This window comes from Diabrotica virgifera, chromosome 3, assembly GCF_917563875.1.
Source record: "Diabrotica virgifera virgifera chromosome 3, PGI_DIABVI_V3a".
NCBI classification, from domain to species: Eukaryota; Metazoa; Arthropoda; class Insecta; order Coleoptera; family Chrysomelidae; genus Diabrotica; species Diabrotica virgifera.
This window is the reverse complement of record NC_065445.1, coordinates 4,947,595-4,966,101: the sequence shown is the minus strand read 5'-3', so window position 1 is coordinate 4,966,101 and position 18,507 is coordinate 4,947,595. Positions and strand designations below refer to the sequence as shown.

Below are 18,507 nucleotides of genomic sequence, written 5' to 3'. Positions count from 1 at the left end.
GTTAATACTGTGGTTCAACACTTCAACTGACTGAAATTTTTAATTAATTAAGGTGCATTTAAGGGGGATCTTGTCTTGTAGTCGAAGGTTTATTATTGTACTTTAAATCTTTGATATTGTTATGTGTTTGTATGTCTTTAAAAATCACAATATAGTAGTTTATTAATAAAAAATTTAAAATATGTAGTGTGGTGTGATTATTTACAAATTTAACTACAAAGATATTTTATTCATATAGGTACCCCTAATTAAAAAAAGTATTGTGATTATTCACTAATATAACTACCAGGATATTTCATTCATCTACCATTAATTCCACTCTGCTATTATAGAGGGTACTGCAAATTTGTAAGTGCTGCACAAACTTGAAAAATAAAGCGAAGTTAGAATATTACCATGAATTGAAAAACATTTAATTCTTCCGATTGCTTGTTCTACATGAATTCTTCCTCTGGTCACTGCCCTAATACAAGAAGTTACTTGTTCTTTAGTAAACTGTGGTATGGTTTTAGAAATGAAGTGATGAAAACTAACAGCTGGTGGTACATAATACGTTAGCTAATAAAAATCCCTTATCTGCAAGAATTAAATCATCAGGTCTCATTTGATGCACAATACCACTATCCTGGACATTTTTTTTGTCTGATGTAAAAATCACTACAAAACGTTACTACTCCATTAGGAGCTACAGCAAACAAACCTTTGAAACTATTTATGTGTTTATAAACCTATAAGTTGGTTTTTGATGTGCCATTAATGTTGGCTTTGGTATGTCACTTCTGTACAATCCACAATAATATGTAAAAGTGCTGTAAACTAGTAGGTGAACATAATTTATTTTTAAGTTGTGATGGTATATTTTTTATTAGCTGGATGAACAAAGTTTTATGCATAACGATTAACAATGTATACATAATATTTGCAATAGCCCCTCTATTGCAGCCAGGTATGTCTGCAACAAATTTAAACGTAATTGCATCAATATCATGAATAATTTTATTGATCTTATTTAAAGTTATACATACCTACTTCTTTAGGCATGATTGGGGAAAATGTTAAGGATGAATTTTTATAAAAACGACAGTATGAAGTACATGCACACACGGACAGTAAAGTTAGTTGCTAAATCTTTCAAGTTACATATATTCATATATATATCAATACAAATAAAGTGTGAAAAAGATATATTATATCAGTGTTTTTATTTAGTACCTAAATATATTTCTTGATAATTTTTGGTCTTTGGATTTGTCTTCTTCGGGAATATGATAATAAGTATTAAAATATGATAAAAAGAAGATTAAAAACAATCTTAATATTGTTTGTAAAATCTGTCAAAATAATTTATTTTATTTTACAGCCATAACACACTGACTAAGGTCCGGTTTCACCAACATCGAATAAATCAATGAATAGCTATTCGTCGAATAAAATTTATTAGATGTTTAAGTTTATAATTTGTTTCAATCTAATTTTGATAATTTAAAGTTAAACTCACGAATTTACTTTCTTCTAAATATTTACAGCCAGATTAACTTGCCAATTTACTCGAAGAGTAAGTATTTTTTTGATAAATAAATAAAACAAGTCTTATTTGACGTTAGTAAAATGGAGAAATGTCAGTTTAATGGTCGAATAACTTTAATCATAGAATAAACTACTACTTGTCGTTGGTGAAACCAGCCCTTCACAGTTGTCATGATTGATAACTATAGTCTTATGTTGTTGCTTTGCCTTACTTTTTTAATTTTTGGTATTTTAATAAAAAATTTTGGTGAGAAATAAGTATTAAAATTAGTTTAATATTTAAATAAAATACAAATAAACTGTTTAAAATGTTTATTTCATTGAAATCATATAATAGAAGTATAACTTATAAGGTGCGTACAAAATACAACACATTCCTTTTTTTGTTAAAACGGTGATATTTCACCCATCCATGATAATATTCAACTGAATATTACTTAGCATATTAAATATTAAACAATATTTCAATATACAGTAGTTGTTATTCAAATGTACACTTGCACTAAATTGTGATCGTTCTTGATATACTGAAATGGAAATCTATATTTGACAAATTATCTAATTTTAGTTTCAGCTGAGTATTCTCTTATTCAAGAAAATACATTTCGGTGTCTTGTTGTGCACTACTTGATGTGATACCACTTGAATGAGATGATTCTGGTTGACTTTCAAGTGGTAATGAAGATGTAGAGGGTCTACATCTACAATCCATGGAATAAAACAAAAAAAAACAGTGGTAAACATTTCTGAGATTTAATGCTCGTACTTGTAGTTTGCATACTAAAACAAAACAAATAATATTTTATAGTTATCAAAAAAGACAATAATACATTATTATTGTGCCTGTGATATATTTTTTTATAAAGACACAATCCTTATTAGTCATATCATATTGCTTTCAATTTTATAAATTACACAAAATCAAGGATTTACACACAAGATAGTACTACTGCATTTCTTCAGAATCTTCATGAAAATATGGTGAGAAGATTTTCTTTATCTCCTTTATAAAAGTAGCAGGGACCAGGAACATAAATGAGTAGTTTTACTCTGTTCTGCAGATTTCCTAAAAATATGGTGTCATATATACCTTAAATTTACAATTTTAGATATTTTAGTATGTACTTACAATATCAATGATAACCATTCGGATACCCAACACATTACATTACCATTTTGTAGAAAATACAAACAATATAAATATTCCAAACAAAAATAAAACTTGACGTCTATCAAATGTCACTGTCACAAATACCACGTGTGAATCAATTTAACTGACACTGACAGTTGACGGATCGGGTCCCTGTAATTAATCGTACCTGAAATAACCTGCCTCAACAAACCTTTACACTCTACTTCTCTTTTTTATCTTTAGTAGCCTAAAAATCGGCCTTGTTCAAATATAGTTTTATATAACTCCTAAATTTGTATTCTAAAATATGCTGCTGTATATTTATAATGAAATGAGCTTATCAGTTTTATGAGTAACAAATTCATAAACATACAATTTAAAACAAAAGATATATTTTTTAGGATTAGATAATCTGTTTCAAGTGTTTGTGTTATCTGAGAACAAATATTGCACATTACCAACTGTAAATGTTTTGAGTAAATAAAAATAGTATTTGATTCCTACCAGGTAATTTTAAAATATTAAGAACGTTATTAATTTGATTGTCTGAAAGCAGTTTATGATTGCAGTTCATTTTGAGTCAAATTCTTCTTCTTATGTGCCTATCTGTCACGAATGTTTGCTATCATCATGGCAATCTTTATCTCCTCTGCAGCAGCAAGAAAAAGCTTCACAGACGTTGTGTTGAACCAGGTTGTAAGGTTGTCTTTAACAGGATCTTGTTCTTCTTCACGGAGATCGCTTTCCAAATATTTTTACTTGCAGGATGGCTTATAGGAAGACATCATAATCGACATAATCATCAAGTGGCTTGACAATCAAGGGCGCCCATATAAAAATTTTTAGGGGGGGCCAAACGTGAAGATGTTGCACATTACATTTTGTATATTTCGGATGACAATATATACAGTAGACTCTCTCTATAACGAACACGGATATAACGAGGTTTCGCTTATAACGAGGTACATTAGGTGTCCCATGAAATCCCTATTGAACTATAACGCTCTATAACGAGGCATATTTGGTTATAACGAGGAAAATTTAAATCGAAGAATACTTGTCTTTACCTGTTTTTAGCGTTGTAATGGTCATAAATAAATAAATGCCCCAACTACCTATACATAGAAATGCCCAACGTCTGTCTTATTATCGAGGCCAGTGCTATAATAAACTCGGCCACCTGTAATAAACATCTGCCTGTTTATCGACCGATATTGAATACTATAGGAAATTTACAATCTATGTATGGCGGCGAAGTCTCATTGTTCACTGTTCAGGTTGACCATCGACACATAATAAACTACGTAAGTGGCATCAAAAAATTTCATTATTATTATTGTTTGATATAACGAGATCCGCTTATAACGAGATAATTAATTCACCATTTCAGTTCTCGTTGTAGAGGGAGTCTACTGTAGTTTACACCACCTAAAAAACCTAGTTTGAACCCTGTTGTGAGGAATTATTCACTAGACCAAGTTTTTAAGTGGAAATGTCATGGGTACCACAAAAGTTGGGCCTCTCTTTAAAACCCGTTTGAAAAGAATACAATGCTTGCAAAGCCTTCCCTTCAACTTTGGCGAGCAGACTAACCATGAGTATGTGTCGAACCAAGTTTTTACTTTAAAATCTTAAAAAGGAGCCCCCTTTATTTTTGCAGATATAGAATCCTTATGAAAAATAAGGCACACATATTCCAAACATTTTTAGATTTGTTGATAGTTGGCGCAAATAAATCGCATTTTCCGAATATAGCGCCATCCGTCAAGTCAACAATTCTAAAAAAGTTCGAATAAATGTTACTTATTTTTTGAGGAGGAAACTCAATCTGCAAGAAAAAACGGGGGTTCCTATTTAAGATTTTAAAGTTAACTTTCACCCCACCTCCGGAGTGTGGAATGAAAAATCCTGTTTGGTGTCATTCTATAGATTTTTGAAAAATATTAAACACGTGTTTTTTAGTTTTTATTTGGAAGTATATTTCTCGAGATATTAGACCGTTTCTATAATTTTACTGTGGTATCACGATATACCGTTTTTTCCGATTCTAGCGCTATCTATCCACAATTCACAAAATAGCTCGAATAAAATTTGCTTATTTTTACAAGGAAAATCCAAATCTGCAACAAAAATTAGGGGTTCCATTTAAGATTTTAAAGTTACCCCCGCTCCACACCCAGGGGTTGAAGTGGTGGACTTGTTTAGTGTCATCGCATATATTTTTGAAAATTATTGAACATGTATTTTTCAGTTTTTCGATCCGATGTTCATTTCGCGAATTATTCGGCCTTTCCGCTACTTTTGGGACACCCTGTATATAACACTCATTCATCATGAAAGATCGCCTGTTTTTCATTTAAATAAAATTGTTCTGTTCATCATAATGAACACTTTAAAAATAATCTACTTACTAAAAAAATACTTTTGCAAACTAAAATTTGACTATGCTCAATAAATTTTAAAAATTATTTTTCAGTATGAATTTTTTCAGAATATAAAATATATTTATACCAGTTGTTAAAGACAAATGGCTCATTAGTGATTATCGATCAGAGATCGGATTTCTTGCTGATATGGTTTTTTTGCAGTATTATAAATGATTCATTTAATTTGTAATTTTGGGTGTCAATTACAGTGTATATGTTTCCCACGCCTCTAATCTCTTTCAATGTTTTCGTTAGTAGCATACCGTGATTGTGGGAAATGTGTATTATGCACATTCCATACAGACCACTGTCGCAAACACAAAGATTTTCTGTTAAACTATTAATAACTACCCAATATGTGAATTTTTTTTATTAATAAATATGTTGTTTCCAATTTATCTCTCAAAATTATCCAATATTGTTTTGACAAAAATACGTTTATGTAATATAAATTTAATTTTTTTCTTTCCCGAAAAGCTAGGGGGGGCCACGGCCCCCCCCCTGCCCGTGTGTATGGGCGTTTAGTCGACAATCCGTTGTGGATCTTGGCCTGTTGGCAAATAAGTCGATTCCTGGAAATTTCCCTCCATTTTCTGACCCTTAAAATCTTTAGATCTTCTTCCACATATAGGCATATTTTAGCATAAACTTGAAATGAAATAAGTGTTTTTGAGATTTTACGTATTTTATGAAACTTTTCGACGATGTAACTTTCATGTCTTTACATTTTGTCGTTGTAAAGAAAAGAAACCAAAGAGCAACGAATCTGCAACTGTTAAATGCAAAAATTATCAAATCCAATTAAGTTCGGCAAAGGCAGTGAGTGCAATTTTCCTAATTGGCTATTCATTAAGCCGAACAATGTACCAATAACAATGCGAAACTTATACCGAGTGTTACATCCTTCAATTCCGCAAGCGTTTCGACATCCGTCAAACGAAAGCAACCTGGTATACAGTACGACCTTGCGGAGTGCTTTTCTACGGTACTTTTTATTAAACGTATAAAAAGAAGTCTTGGTTTTTCTTCTGGTTTAATTAAGTTTATTGTTTGGTTGGTCAATTCAGAAACGGTTGTGTTAAAAGAGCGTTGCATGGGTTTTTCTGGATTTTTTTGTGACGAATTTAGCATTACAAAAATTTTGATGGTATATAGTTAGTAGTTGTAGAACAAGATTAAAGTTTATTAGCGACTTCAAATGGAAAGAAACACACTGTACAATGAAAAGAAATAACGAAAAATTGAATTTTTGTCTGTCTGCAGTTTGGTCCTTAGGTACCATATTCGCGATATAAAGGAGGTCCAGAAACTCTAGACAAGTGATTGCTCAGATAATTTTAAGACAATTTAATCAAATTCACCTAGTCCGAAAATGCTTCCTTAGGGAGCTAGAGCTCTTTGAAGATGGCATCTTGTAATTAGATTTTCTTCAATACCTCCAGAAAGCTTCTATTTAGAAACACGAAAATTGGTAGGCATATTTATCTTCCAGAGATAAATTGATTACATCTACTGCGAATTTCTAGAACCGGTCATAGGCGTCCGTTTTGGGTAGGGCAACGGTTATTTTATCGCATAACTTTTTTGCCTTCAAATTTTAAGCATTTCTGACTCTGGATTATTAAATTGTGAGACATTCTAATACTAAAAGGTACTCTCGCTTAGAAGGTACCTACTAAAAGTCTGTAGGACACACCGTTTTCTAGAAAAGTCGATTTGAAAATTTTTCGTTTCTCGAATTTGAAAAAAAAATTGAAAAATTTTTTCAAAAAAACCGGTGTATTTTACCAACTTAAAGCAAGAGTAACTTTTAGTACTAGAATACCTCTTAATTTAATAATCTAGTGTCAAAAATGTTTAAAAATTGAAGACAAAAAAAGACAAGAAAGAAGAAAAAAAAAAAAAGATAAAATAACCGTTGACCTACCCAAAACCGGCGCATATGGCCGGTACTAGAAATTCACAATTAATGAAATCGGTTTATCTCTGGAATGTAATTAAACGTACAAGATTTCGTTTTTCTATATAGTTTTTTTTAAATGGAAAAAACGAAAAATTTTCAAATTGATTTTTCTAGAAAACGGTGTATTCTATCGACTTAAAGCAAAAGTACCTTTTAGTACTAAAATACCTCACAATTTAATAATCCAGAGTCAAAAATGCTTAAATTTGTTTTTCTCTGATTCTGGCCTTGGTTTAGAACTAGAACCTTTAGCCACGTAATTGTATAACTTATCACTAACTCAGGTGTAATGGTGTAGTGTGTGTGTTGAGTAAGTGTCTTGTTACTTTGCAAAGTCGACGTCATTGTCTTTGCAAAGAGACGCTAATTGTATCCGAACGTCTGCGGTCCCTCCGGTGAGTACCGATCCCACAAGGACATAAACTATTTTCATTTATTAATTTATAATAAATTAAAAAATTTCTGACCCTGGTGAGATTCGAACTCACTACCATACGGAACTTTCGATCCAAAGGTTAGGCGCTCTTACCACTGAGCCGCAGAGGGGGTTTGCTTAAAAATTAAAGACAAAAAACTTATACAATACAGTAACCGTTGCCCTACCCGAAACGGACGCCTATGACCGGTACTAGAAATTCGCAATGAATGGAATAGATTTATATCTGGAAGATAAATATGCATACCAATTTTTGTTTTTCTAAATAGAAGCGTTCTGGAGGTATTTAAGAAAAACTAATTACCAGACGCGTTTTTCAAATAGGTCTAGCTCCTTTAGGAAGCATTTTCAGACTAGGTCAATTGGGTTAAATTGTCTTAAAATTATCGAGTATAATATCACAAGAGAGTGAGAATAAATTGAAAATAATGCGACAGTTTTTCGAAAATTTGTTGTCTGTAGGCAATGATGTTATCAAGGCAAGAATTCTTGTCTTGTAGACGCCTAAACGTAGAGATAAGAGTATCGTGGTTGCCTCTGAAACGGAATAAAATACTAACTGTCTTTCATTTTTATATTATCATATTTTTTACATTTTAAATGCAAATATTACTCACAAAGCAATCTTGAAGCTATATTTTATAAACGTAATCATTTTTATGTCGTTAAAAAGTTGCGAAAGGGAAAATTAACCTCCAAATAGTCCTTCATTACTGAAAACAATAGTTCACTTACTTCATGGACTTAAGACGTAAGCGTATTAGGCAAAATAACTCATTAGTTTCTTAACATTGTTTTATCGTGGATAATGATAATGTACCTACTTGTTTTTAAAAATAAAATGTTGCACAAAATTATTGCTCACGTTTAAAATTGACTTTTATTTTTTTACAGCAATGTGTGTTATACAATGCAATACATATTTTTAATCTATAATCCGTAACAATCTCAGAATGAACTAATATGGTTTTATTAAATAAGTAGTTTCTAATGTGGAGTTACTAAATGGCGCAATATCAAAAATTTCATCTGATAAACTCAATAAACTCATGTTGTCCGCCATTGAGAATTTTACTAAGTCTGGCTCAACCCCTTAAGGGTTGTGGATTTGTATTTTATGCTGTATTGTATTCGAAATTTGTCGATGTGTTCATAATACATATTTTCATTCTTGTACATAACTGCGACAAGAAGACAGCGATATTGGTATTTTTTTGGTTTGAAGAGTATGGTATGTTTGGTATGAGAAGAGACCGCTGTAATCATCGTCACTATAGACCAAGAGGCAGCGCTGAAAAATCTGTTTGAATTTATTAAAGCTAGATTTTTCACAGATTATAGTCGGTCAGCTGTATGACGGGACAGAGCCGGTCGGTCGGCCGCAATAGTCGATTGAGGAAATGAAGCATTGTGGCTTGCAATTCTTTCGTCCAGCATGGATTTACTTGAAATTTTCACAGAAGGTAGGGAATAGTCCAAGGATCATTTTATATATCATGACGCTATCATACGCTAAAACCTTGGGGTGGTTGCCACCCCATCTCGGGGGTGGGAATTTTTTATTACATTTTAACCATGTAATTCGATGGAAAAAGTGATTCTAAGAAAAAAATGTTATTTACATTTTCTTCGAAAACTAATATTTTTCGAATTATTCGCGCTTGAAAATAACAGTTTTTAGACGAAAAAATCGACTTTTTTAGACGGTTATTTGAGAATTGAGATACCTCGAAAAATATGCATTTAATCAAAAAAACTGTAGATATCGAAATTGTATCTTTTAGTAACTCAAATCAAATTCTTTTCCTATAATATCTTTAAGACCAATACAAACCGAGATACGGCATGTTAAAAGTTAGCTTTTTTCTTCAAATGCATAATTTGAAATATTCAAAACCAAATAATGGGAAAAATTTGCATTTTTTCGAGGAAAACTTAAATAACCTTTTTTCAAGTATACAATTAGACCTTTCAAAAAAAATAATAAAAAGTTATAATCAAAAAAATGTCGGTACCTACTTTTCTCTACGAAAAAATCAGTGAAAACAACCCCCTAACTACTTTCCTAATTCAAAATTGGTCTTCACCTTTCTGTAGTTCCTTATTTATATTATACATACACTCAAGGAGTTTGACCTATTTAAAATGCCTAATTTTGAAAAAATTGGAGTTTAAACAAAAATTGATTTTTTGCAATTTGGTATTTTTTACCTTTTACTTCAAAATATCTCCGAAAATACTGAAGATACGAAAAAAATTAAAAATTACTAAATTGTAGCTTTTTTAATGACTAAAATTATCCTTTACATAGATTTTCATCACAGTAAACAGTTAGCCAGTTATAGTTGTTTAAACCTCTATTTACTAGCAAACACCCCCTTATTCGAGCCCTTTAAACCCGCCCCAATTAAAGACTAAGGGATCTTACGGAATTTAATTTACACAGACGTATAGCTCTTTAAAAATCCTACAAAATCCTTTTTGAAGAAACTTTTTGTCGCCAAAAATGTATAGAATATTTTTCGAGGTATTCTCAAAAAACCCTCTTCGTCGAAAAACTGTTATTTTCAAGCGCGAATAACTCGAAAAATATTAGTTTTACGAAGAAAATTTAAAAAACATTTTTTTCTTAGAATCACATTTTCCATCGAATTACATGGTTAAAATGTAATAAAAAATTCCCACCCCCGAGATAGGGTGGCAACCACCCCCAAGGTTTTAGCGTATGATAGCGGCATGATATAGAAAACGATCCTTGAACTGTTTCCTACCTTCTGTGAAAATTTCAAGTAAATCCATGCTGGATGAAAAAATTGCGAGCCAAAATGCTTCATTTCCTCAATCGACTATTGCGGCCGACCGACCGGCTCTGTCCCGTCATACAGCTGACCGACTATAATAACTTTTATTTATATTTAATTTAGAATGTGTGTAGTGATTTTCAGCCTTAGTAAATGGAAATAATTACCTTCGTAGGAAAGAAACTTTGATACCCTCTCAGTAACCCCTGTTCTACGTTTCGCTTGACCGACCGCAGTATGTTTCTCTACACACTCACAGTAATCAACTGTGAAAAATCTAGCTTTAGTAAATTCAAATAGATTTTTCAGCACTGCCTCTCCGTCTACTATCATTATCATTCTGGTTTTACAACTCTGTGTGAGTCATAGCCTCCTCAATAATTTCTCTCCATTTCTCCGTATCTATTATCTTTCTTCGCCAAAGACGTATTACCATATTTCTCATGTCTTCATCGATGTTGTCTAGAAACCTTGTTCCGGGTCTTCCTTCTCTGACCAATGAGTCTATCAAGGAGAGTCGTTTTAGCTGGGTAAGTTTGTTAGTTCCGCATTACATACACTACCTCAGATGTTCTATCTGGGCAGAGGTCTCGTCATTTGGTAAGACACTAATTTGAAAAAATCCACAAGGAAAAGAAAATGTTTTTCCTGTAGTTGGCTGTATACCATCAATCACAAAATTGGAAAGAAATCCTTTGTAAAAGGTATAAAATTTTTTATTAAAATCCCTTAAAAGGGCTACATCACAACAAAACGTTTTCGATTTTTATAAAAAATCATCATTAGTGTTCGATCTAAAAATAAGTATAACCAATTTAATGAATATAAAGTTAGTATTTAAATTTTGACAAAGGTTAGAGCAAGTTGGTGATACTTACAAACTGGATGCTAGCTGAGCCACAAAAGAAAAATATCTGGGTAAAAACCCTTTACATATAATATAGATGCCTTAAAAGTGCATACTTCAATAAAAAGCCCTGTGATGGTCACATGGCCACCAGGATAATGCCCTAAGGTAATGTATACAGATTTCCCAACACGTGGGATCCAAATTGAGTTGATTACATTTCAATGACTTAATGGCAACTGAATGCGAAATGAGCGATGTTTCTGAAAGGTATCAAAAGACAGACGGACAACGTGACGTGGAAGTTACCCTGTATTACCACAGCGAACTAATTGTAGTCAAATATTTTTTTTTTAATTTTCACAGTAATAACAAACATCAACAAAGTTGTGGCTATAATTACAATTTAAGTACCTTGAATATGTAAGATGTAAGTAGAGTATGAAATGATTTTGAGTATGGAAGTCAAAATTTGCAGTTTTTCCTAAACCGCGTCATAGCATTAAGTAGTTTCAATATTCAGTAGCAAAATTTCAATGTCAGTAACCAATCACCAACTTTAAAAACGGTTCTTAGACTATTTTTAGATGATAGGCAAATTAGTTCCTTCCCAAATAACGGGACCTCTATCTGGGTATCCACCTGGGGACGCGTCCGATAGGGAACGGATAACTCCACCCGGCAGACAGATCCGTAATCTTCTGCCATAAAAATGCTATCATGCAGTTTCCAATCGAGGATAGCTGAATTTTCAAGTCCATTATACACATTCAAAAATTTGAAACTACTTTCAGTTTAGTTTCGTATAATTTAGACTTGTTTTACCAAAATGAAAGTACATGATATATTTATTATCTAAAAATAATGGCAGGATTAACGTGTAAACGAGTAGTCTATCCACCGATTGTCAAAATACAGGTGACTCATTCCCAGCCTACGTTGTTTAAATAAACTGATAAGAAATTAATTAAAATACGTAGCTATGCGCCCTTGAAAATATAATCGATAGATTATAGTTATGAACTTGAATACTTTTGTAGTCAATGCAATACCCAATACCTATATTATGTATATCATTTTCACACAAAAAGTCTGTAGACCTGGATCCCGCGTACCAAAAAAAGTTGATTAATAGCAAGCTGAAAATTTGTTAATAGCTTAACAGTGTCTAGTCGGACGAACACTGGAACAGGTTAAAAATTTGGAACGTCAGACTACGAAAACGTTCCATGTATTTTGTCGGACAGAACTTCCAATTGATTTGTTACCATTTGATTAAACTCTCATGCAAAAATCAGACTGGTGTTTATCACCAACTGCCAATTGGCATTTCAATGCGTGGAACACGAAGAACATGTCCAATGACAGGAATCATGTTGGTTAGTACATAATAGCAGTCTGATTTTTGCATGAGAGTTTAATGGAAGGGTAACTAATCAATTGGATATTCTGGCCGACAAAATACATGGGACGTTTCCGTAATCTGACGTTCAATATTTTTAAACTATTCCATAATTAAAACTTCCCCTGTTCCAGTGTTCCCGTCCACCAAAGTTTGTCCGAGACACCGTTAAGCCATTCACAAATTTCCAACTTGCTATTAATCAACTTTTTTTGGTACGAGGGATCTAGGTCTACTGGGTAATAACAAATTAAACAGCTTTTAGACAAAATTCGAAATCCCTCATACAAAAAATTTCTTCTATATCAAGAAGTATGAAACTGGTATCATGTAATTATATAACTATGCAAATACATGCAGCAGAAGTTCTAACAACAAGCAAAATAAGAACGGAAATAGGAGTTAGACAATGAGACACTATATCTCCAAAATTGTTTACTCTTCCGTTAGAAGCAGTATTAGCAACCATACTCTAATTATGGTAGATATACTATAATTACACTTCCTTTTACTACGTACTATCATACCTTTACAATAATTATTAACCCTAAGTAGTCATATTTTCAATAAATCATATTTTTAGGATGAAATTAATTTCTAATAAAAGACAATGAATTAAATAACAACTTCGCTGAAATTGTTGAATTCAAGAGTTCACGGTCTTAGATTTCGTTTGTAAGAGTGATTCATCCTCTTCAAGATATTGTTGGACTATACTTAGCACTCGCGATAAAATTAAAGTATATAAACCCTGATTTTGGTGATGTGATATGAACTGGTGAACTATACAGGGTGTAACAAAAATACAGGTCATAAACTTAATCACATATTATGGGACCAAAAATAGTTCGATTGAACATAACTTATCTTAGTACAAATGTGCACATAAAAAAAGTTACAGCCCTTTGAAATTACAAAATGAAAATCGATTTTTTCCAATATATCGAAAACTATTAGAGATTTTTTATTAAAAATGGACATGTGGTATTCTAATAGCGGTAGTATCTTAAGAAAAAATTATAGTAGAATCTGGACACCCCATAAAAATTTTATGGGGGTTTTGTTCTTTTAAACCCCCCAAACTTTTGTGTACGTTCCAATTTAATTATTATTGTAGTACCATTAGTTAAACACAATGTTTTAAAAACTTTTTTGCCTCTCAGTACTTTTTCTAAAAATCAATTTATATCGAGATATTTGGATATTTGTAATAATATGAACATTTATTTATGATTTACATTTTTAGGTATATTTTGAATCATATTAAAAAAGAAGCCACATCTCGATAAAAGATGCCTTACCGGAAAAATACAAAGAGGCAAAAAAGTTTTAAAAACAGTGTGTTTAACTAATGGTATCGCAGTAATAGTTTAATTGGAACGTACACAAACATTTGGGGGGTTCAAAGGAACAAAACCCCCATAAATTTTTTATGTAAACATATTAAAAAAGAAGCTGCAACTCGATAAAAACTGCCTTATCGAAAAAATACTGGGAGACAAAAAAGTTTTAAAAATATTTAGTTAAACTAATAGTACCAAAAAAATAATTTAATTTGAACGTACACAAAAGTTTGGGTGGGTTTAAGGGAACAAAACACCCATAAAATTTTTATGGGGTGCACAAATTTCACTATAATTTTTATTTAAGACATTCTTGCCATAAGAATGCCACATGTCAATTTTCAATAAAATATCTCTAATAGTTTTAGATATGAATGAAGATGAAGAAGTTTTAGATATATTCGAAAAAATCGATTTTCATTTTGTAACTTCAAAGGGCTGTAACTTTTTTTATGTGCATATTTGTACTAAGGTGAGTTAGGTTCATTCGAACTATTTTTGTTCCCAGAATATGTGATTTAATTTATGACCTGTATTTTTGTTACACCCTGTATACTTGATATTCAGTATATACAATAGACTCCCTCTCTAACGAGAACTGAAATGGCATTAACTTCTTATAGTGAAGCAATTCCGAGCAATATAAGATGCTAAAAATTGTTTGAAAGGCGATTTTGAAAAAGAGTCGGTGGATAAACAGGACGAAGTTGACAGGCGGTGAAGTTTATTACATCACTGGCCTCGATAAGCACACATATTTTAGGCATTTCTGTATACAGGCAGTTGGGGTATTTATTTATAGTATACTAGTATACAGATACTTACATTTTTTGGGCTTTGTTTTCTGCTGTTTGCTGTTTGTCTGTAAACTTTTTTGGTTATTCGTCAAAACAAACAAAATTATCCAGCCAAACAAAATTCACATTCATTTTCATTTGGAACAAGCACTGATTTAATTGCTGATCCTAAAAATATATGCTAGAGCTAGATGAACATAATAACTTTGACAGTATAATAGGTACGTACAATTAAAATAATATTTCTATTTTATAATAAGCATATTTTATGCAAAATTTTATTCGTTGTTAAACATAAACAAGTATATCAAATTCTAGTATAATTCCCCTTATCTATTCGTTGCTGACGAATTTTCCCTGAATTATAGATAAACTTAAGGTTGCCTGAAATTAAATATCCAAGGTTTACTTTTCATTTACCCCAATAATCTAATAATAAATTTAAAAGGTCATTTTTCAATGATACAGCTACTAAATTTGTTGATATTGATAAGTGTAGGGTGCACTGGCGAAGCGTCCATGTAACCACTGTTACCATTGGTAACAGTTAAAAATCTTGCAAATAAATATGTATTTTATGACGATGAATAATTCCATTTATTATTTTATTTTATTTTTACCAATAGAAATATATTATTATATTATGTGTTAATAGTACCTAATTCAGTAAATAGCCAGACACACGAAAATATTGGCGAGTTTATGTGACTCAGTTTCACTTTATTATATTCTGTTACCAGTCTTATTTGTGGTGACAATGATCAATGAATGGTTATCTCGCTGTCGCTCGGGCGGCTCGGGACCGGCTAGTGTGAAAATTTTGAAGGAGCGATGGGCGTAAGCGCGCTGTGTATATCAGTAGGGCTGTTACCAGATTTAAATTTGCTAACAGTACCTATAATAAAAAGTGTGCGTGCAGTTCACCATGGATGAGTGTCGCTGCGTAATCGATCAACTACTTGAAAAGTAATTCTGATTGAAAAATAAAATGAGATTATTGAAAATGAAAGACCTATTTTAAACAATTTAAAAAAGGAATTTAAAAAATTAGCTCGATATTTTAAATTTAGTTGGTACAGTGAAAATCCTTGGTTATGTGGTTGCAAGAAAAATAGACTGTATTGTTGGCCATGTCTTCTGGTTTTTACAGAAAAATGGGTGGACCAGGTTCACGATTTAAATAGTTTTAGAGTTTTAAAAAAGAGACATGAAATTTCTCCGTTACCTACATGTAAGATGTATACCCAATTTGATTCAGTTTGGCAAAACAAAAATCAAAAGTTCTCTTAACCAAGCATTTAAAGCAAATATTGCTAAACATGAGTTTGTTAAAAAAATAGATAAGTACTCGTATATCCTTAGCTCACTTAGAATAGATATGTACCGTATGTTTTTTGGCCGAACAAGAATTAGCGTTTCGTGGTCATTTTGAGGGCGACGGCTCTTACATTCGAGGCAATTACAGGGAATTGTTAACATTAATTGCCAAAAAAGATCAAAAATTTTGCCAACATCTAGAAACCTCAACTGTTTTTTCGAGAGTTTCAAGTGATATACAAAATAATATTATTGAAGCTATATGTATATACATTTAGCCATATCTTAATTTTTTTAAATAAGATTTTTTGCATCTGGTTTTGGTAACACTTTAGAAAAAGTCACGCGTCGCCACTGGTAGGGTGGAGAACTAAAAAATACATACAAAATATAAGATATTGTTCTGAAGCTACTTTTTTGTGGCATCTTAATGTAATTTACCATTTTTCTTGGGTTAATTATTGTGACCACAATTTTACTTTAATATTAAGTTTATTTGAGAATTTTTCGATTTTCACTTCGGTTCTCAAAATCTTCTTCTTCTTCTTCTTAGCCTTCTATCGTCCACGTTTGGACATAGGCCTCTCTCAACTCCTTCCATCGGTCTCTATCCTGAGCAACATATTTCCAATTCGTTCCGGCTACTCTTTTAATATCATCAACCCATCTCATCTGTGGTCTTCCTCTCGGTCGTTTACTTTGGTAAGGTCTCCAATGTTGTATCGTGGCATTCCAACGTTGGTCTTTTTGTCTAACAGTGTGGCCTGCAAAGCTCCATTTAAGTTTGGCAAATTTTGTTGTTATGTCCTCGACTTTTGTTTTTGATCTTACCCAGTCGCTCCTCTTTTTATCTGACAGTCGTATACCTAACATTGCTCTTTCCATAGCTCTTTCTGTTGTAGCTAGTTTATTCATATTTGCCTTGGTTAGGGTCCAGGTTTGACATCCATATGTCATGATAGGAAGGATGCACTGGTTGAACACTTTGGTCCTCAAATATTGATGTATTTTGCGGTTCTTAAGTATCCAACCAAGTTTTCCAAATCCTGCCCATGCTAGTCTTGCTCTCCTATTAATTTCCGCACTTTGGTTTTCTTTGTCAAGTTTCAGGATTTGGCCTAGGTAGATATATTCCTGGACTTTTTCTATCTCACTGCCATTTATAGTTATGCGTCTGGGGTCATCTGTGTTTGTCATTATTTTTGTTTTCTTCATGTTCATTTTTAGACCGACGTATTGGGAGCTGCCTGCGAGTTCCTCTATCATAATTTGCAGTTCCTCGAATGAGCTCGCTATAATCACAATGTCGTCAGCGAATCTGAGGTGATTTAGCTTCTTGCCATTAACGTTAATGCCATAGGTTGACCAATTTGTCGTTTTGAAGACGTCTTCTAGTGCTAGGTTGAAAAGCTTTGGCGATATTACGTCTCCTTGTCTCACGCCTCTCTTAATAGGGATGGGATTTGTATTTTCGTCTAGTTGTACTATCATAGTTGCATTTTCATATATATTATGTATTAGTTGTCTATATCTCGAATCTATTCTACAATTATTAATAGCTTGTTCTATGGCCCACATCTCGATACTATCAAACGCCTTTTCATAGTCTACGAAGGCAAGAAATACGGGTAGTTGGTATTCATTTGCCTTCTATATCAATGTTCTCATTGTCAGCAGATGGTCTGATGTACTATATCCTTTGCGGAAGCCAGCCTGTTCCACTGGTTGGTAATTGTCCATTTTGTAGGTCAACCGGTTGTTAATAATTCTCATGAATAGTTTGTATACTTGACTGAGCAACGATATCGGTCTGTAATTCTGTAGGTCACATTTGTCCCCTTTTTTGTGTAAAAGTATTACTAGACTTTCGTTCCAGTCTTTAGGGATCTTGCTATTATGGAGACATTTATTAAATAGCTCTGTTAGTATAGGGATTGTTACTGTCTTGCTTGTTTTCAAGAGCTCGGCAATTATACCGTCCTGTCCTGGAGCTTTATTATTTTTTAGTTCTTTTAAAGCTCTTTCTATTTCGAATCCCTTTATATTTGGTAGTACTTCTGATCCCACGTTTTTTATTTTTCTTTTGACGTTCTCCTTTGTTGATTCATTAGGCTGGCTTTGCGAGCTGTACAAGCTTTTGTAGAAGTCTTCGACTATTTTTGTTATTTTATATTTGTCCTTCTCTTCCTTACTATTGGCGTCTTTAATTTTAATGATTTTTTGAACACCCAATGCGGGTCTTAGACATTTTAAGCCTCTGTTGTTTTCAATGACTCGCTCTATTAAGTTCTCGTTCCATTTTTGTAAGTCGCGTTTTAGTTCTTTTCTAATTGTTTTATTAAGTTCTATGTATTCTTGAGTATGGCGTTTGTTTTGCGTTAGTAGTTGTCGTCTTTCCGTCATCAGTTGTTTAGTTTCGTTGCTTATTTTGTCTTCTTTAGTACTTGTTTTCTTTGCGACCTGTAGTCCGGCTTCGAGAAGGTTCTTATTGATGTTTTTGTTAATTTCGTCAATTT

The 18,507-nt window shown here is 32.4% G+C and overlaps 1 protein-coding gene and 1 long non-coding RNA gene across 4 annotated transcripts in view; one reads left to right on the top strand and one right to left on the bottom strand.

Moving 5' to 3' along the window:
- Positions 1-18,507, top strand: part of LOC114326599 (bicaudal D-related protein homolog) — a 198,324-nt gene that overhangs the window by 51,225 nt on the left and 128,592 nt on the right. The gene's annotated exons all lie outside the window — the stretch shown is intronic.
- On the bottom strand, positions 1,880-3,390 carry LOC126882770 (uncharacterized). The gene is made up of 3 exons (XR_007697379.1): positions 2,657-3,390; positions 2,465-2,593; positions 1,880-2,307 (listed from the first exon to the last, which is right to left on the bottom strand). It is a non-coding gene; the product is annotated as an uncharacterized LOC126882770 (long non-coding RNA).